Raw genomic sequence first — 4570 nt, 5'->3', positions numbered from 1 at the left:
CCGCCTCTACACTTTTAGTAATTCTTTCTTTAAAATCTTTCTACGAGCGCAGAAGCTATGACGCCTTTGACCGTGATAAGCCTATGCCCATTTCGCTATCGTCAACCCGAATTCCGAACATTCGGGTGACCAGACCACCCCAGCGTATATTTTTATTGGTATTAAAGCAACCCTGCGTTCTACAAGAAATTGCTATCAATAACCGTACCCGAACAGTAACCCACCCTGTGCCCAGATTTGATATCGCTATCGATAGGCCGGCCACAACAACCATACTGACAATGAACAACAAAGCAAATGCAAAAATAAAAACAAGAGAACTGGCAGTGGAAAACTGGCCACGCAGCCTTCTTAAGCGCCTAACCAAGGAAAATGTCCACGACCACAGGATACAATTCCGGCAAAATTGGAATACTGGACGGATGTCATGCCCTGGAGCCTGGCCTGAGTTACGGGTGAGCGATGCCATATCTGTATCTTGTAACAGCTTAATGCTCCTCGTCTCTTCCAGATCCTTTTCGTTGGTCGCTAGTTCCTCCAGGTTTTAGGTTGCGTCTTTTCATGTCCCATTTAGGCAATGTAGAGCTCTTCACACTATTGTTTTAAGTCCTTTACATGAAATGTTCCACACAGCTTTCTGTTGAGATCATCGATCTCTTATGGTTGCCCACCGGTTTACATATCCAGCATACAATGAATTTTCTGGCAAATTTAACATTGAAGCTCTTCCCGAAGTTATTTTGGGCAAAGTTCCTTTTGAAAACTTCTTGCCCAGGCTTAAATGTCACTTGCCGCCTGTTTCGGTTGTAATACCGCGCACTGGTTTCATGTGCTCCATGTCCCAGATTGCTGATTTCGCTGTCCGCATGGCCCTAAGAATGACGAACTTCTAAAAATGGTCTACAACAATGAATATGTATGAATGACCACTTTTTGAACGAGGATATTTTCCTAAAATATCTATATGAGGCTTTTGAAACGGTCGATATGTTATTGTTTCTTCTCCTGTTTGTGGCCTTCGTTTCCTTGCTCACCTGACAGCTTCGGATAAACCTGACGCCTTACGCAACCATTCCCGGCCAGTAAAAATGTCGTCTCAAGTGAGTTTTCGCGACCACTCGATGCGACCGAGTGGGTGGCGAATGTGCTTGCTCAATCATCGTTGTGCTCAGAGCCACTGGGACCTACAGTTTCCAGCTAATCTCCTCTGCATGAGACCCACCGTTGCGTGTTTGCGTCCGTTTGAATATAAATCCGTTGACTACCGTCACGTCCGGTAACTCATCCATTTCATCTACTACCCGAGAAGGCATATCTGCCATGACATTTTCTGAGCCCTTGCGGTGCTCAATGAGGAAGACAAACGCCTGAAGCTTCAAGGACCATCTTGCAAGCCTGCCACTCAGATCCTTGAGAGACATAAGCCATTTTAGGCTAGAGTGATTGGTTATGACTGTAAATGTCATTATCTCTATATTCGGCCGGAAACGGAAACCTGTGATCCTTCTTCTGACAAATCTAGTAAATAGTTGATTTGTTTATTGAACCGCTAGCTATTTCCTCCACCTCTTCCCTCAACGATTCGGTTTCCTTCCTGTCGGTCACGCTCAAGTTCCGGATTTCCTCCACTCTTCCCATTCGGCCATCAACGCTATTCCTGCCTCACGGCATACGTCATGCAGATGTTCCAACGTGTACACCGGACAGGATATACCCAATGTTTCATCAGCTCCGCTAGATTTCCTTGGCTGTTTTGTGCAGATTAGGAGCCAGTACCACTCCGAGGCGTTATTTACTAAAAGGCGGTGGAAATCCCAAAGCAGTTCTACCCATGGCATCCCAAAGTGCCGTTGCAGGTGCTCAACCCTGAGGATGAAAAGTTTGGCGCTCATACCTCCAGGATTGCCCAAATTTTGTAGTCCCCATTTATCTGAGGGGAACATAGCACCTCGGCCGGTTTCCCGTCCGAGCACCTGCCATTCCTGCAGATTAGTTCCTCCTCGATCCAAGCCCTTGGGTGGAATCTTGATTTCCCCTTTGGGTCCTGGGAAAAGTATCCTGTTTGCTCCTGCCGCCTGATTGTTTTCGCTTAGAGGTTGACATTGTTGTGCTCCACCGTTTCCTTCCTCCTCTGCTGAACTTCCAGCCCTTTCCGGTTGGTTTCCCTTCTTAGCTTTCTGCTTTCCTTTCTTTCCTTTGTGGATTGACATTGGTGTCCAGCCAAGTGTTCGTGGATAGAGATGACGTCGATGACGATGGTGATTTCCTCCGTTAATCCAACTTCTTCATCAACTTCATCATGCACGCGTCGATTCCGTCATCCACTAAACGCAAGTCCACTTTTATTTGCTCCTGTGAGGTGAGAATCAATTGCTGCAGTTCCCCTCTGGTGAAAGAGCCGTAAGCTGCCGAATTCTCTGCGCTGTATTTTTCCTCTATTGGATCTAGCTGGATGTTGGAGCAGGTTCCATATGTAGTAGATGCAGTTTCTAGATTTAAGCTCCTTGGAGGAACTCCCCTTTGTTGTGCGCTGAGTCGATTCTTATCCTCCATTCTCTCGCGCCCTTGGTCTTGCTCTAAATTCTCGTTGTCGCTCATTGTAGACAAACGGGTACCGCCCATAAGTTTTCAAATCCAGTTACACCAAAACAATTACAGCACGGAACCCGTATATAATACAAAAAAATTGAAGGAACTCCTGTCAATTTATTCACAGGTAAATGAGAGAAGGACAAATCCCTGATGAAGGAGTACAAACCAACTATAATCAACATGCCAAATACAAATAAGTAGCCATTTCTAATTAAACAAAGCCAAACAACTTGGGTTCGTCCACTATTAAAATCATCAATTTTTATTTACGATTCGTAGTAAAGTCAAATCTTTACCAAGTTCAAATTAATTTTCCTTTCCCATAGGTATAAGTTCTTCTATAATCCGGAAGCTACTTTCTCCCTTATTGCGAGAGTGAAGGACATCCGGTTACACCTACGACCGCAGCAGGACATTGGACTAATATTTGACCCTGAACTGGACGTCGGATGCCGGAAGGATATTTCCCCGGAAAGGAAACAATTGGAATCAGTTAGAACATTTAGTTTTACGTATTAATGTTTTTTTCTATAATTAATTGCCATTTTCATATTTATAACAAGACGCATTGTTTTATATACTTCTCTAACTAAATCCGTATTTTGTCTGTCCCCCAAGCGTCTACGCATACCGTTAACAAACTATCTTTTGCACAGTGTCGGAGGTGGCCATTTTTCGCTTTCACCGATCGCAACAGGCCATATAAAAGTTTATTTTGACCTAGTCGTCGGCTTTTGCCATATCCTGTCCTTTTCTTGTCTCTTTACTTTACAATTCTTAGTCTAACTACTTATATCTATATCACAGTTGCGGAACTATCACTTAGTATCACATCGATCGCAAAACTACTCCGGTCATGTGCCTAGGGGATGCCGCTGCTATGAGCCAGAGACAATTACTCAAAACGATATAAGCCTCGATAAGCTGGTTTCTCTATTTACAACCTGGTCTTTGATTCCTGTTCAATACCGAGCAGTCTCGCGCGCAACTGCTCTGTTCAAAAAGGATCTCTTAAGGCAGGCGTAAATTGTATTTTCCTCACTGCGGAAGTCACAGTTCTGCCGTTTATATTGGGCGCCATCTGTGATAGACCTAGTTGGCCTTGCGTGCTATTTCGTGTTTTTCCCAGGCTAGCTTACTTTCCAGGGACGTGGTTCTCCGAACCGTGCCCGATCACACACTAACAGAACTCGACGTCGGAATCACACTTGTGTGAAACCGACGTTTAACATCACTATACCCTGCACCGTAACTTGCTAATTCAAGTTCAAACACTCAATTAACAATTTGGCTACAGATATTTGGCATGGTCTGGACCATACTGCTGGACTGGAGGTCACATGCTAATCCCCCCCGACCTTGCGAACTGCTTTGAGTTACTTCTTGTGTAGCAGCCGCTCCGATTACTACAATCTGTTGTACCCTCTTACACACCCATCTTTACGTAGCCCCTTCTCCGATCCAATTCCACCTACTCCATGCTCACAAACATATCTTTAAGTTTATTGTACGAAATTCCCAAGCATATCTAAGGTCGATCCAATGTAAGCCATTAGCCAACTCCCTCCTCTTTGACCTTTCGGCTTTATCCTAGTCCTACCCTAATAGCTCTCAAGGCGGAAACTTATTTGAACTAATACAGATATTTATAAAAAATTCAGGGCAATATCACTGGTAATGGTTCATGGATCACTCTTAAAAAAAATGCTGATGTATGCGTAGATGTAGATAATATATGTAAATGATCAATATGAGTTGGTGAATAAATGAATAAAATAATAAATCAGACGAAAAACAATATAAAACAATTTAAATATACTAAAACTAATAAAAAACAAGGAAGAACGCTATAGTCGAGTACCTCGACTATCAGATACCCGTTACTCAGCTAAAAGGACCAAAGGGAAACGGAGATCTGCCAGCAGCAAAGCGAGATTGAAATGCGCCACATACCCGTAATCTCAATATATGGTTATGT

General features: G+C 43.7%; 1 long non-coding RNA gene across 1 annotated transcript; it reads left to right on the top strand.

Moving 5' to 3' along the window:
- The first annotated feature begins 250 nt into the window (after positions 1 to 250).
- On the top strand, positions 251 to 3905 carry LOC139354558 (uncharacterized). The gene is made up of 3 exons (XR_011605519.1): positions 251 to 455; positions 2717 to 2826; positions 2919 to 3905. It is a non-coding gene; the product is annotated as an uncharacterized lncRNA (long non-coding RNA).
- The last annotated feature ends 665 nt before the right edge of the window (positions 3906 to 4570 follow it).

Source organism: Drosophila suzukii, assembly GCF_043229965.1.
Source record: "Drosophila suzukii chromosome 2 unlocalized genomic scaffold, CBGP_Dsuzu_IsoJpt1.0 scf_2c, whole genome shotgun sequence".
NCBI lineage: Eukaryota > Metazoa > Arthropoda > Insecta > Diptera > Drosophilidae > Drosophila > Drosophila suzukii.
The sequence above is the reverse complement of the archived record's forward strand: the minus strand, read 5'-3'. Positions and strand labels throughout refer to the sequence as shown.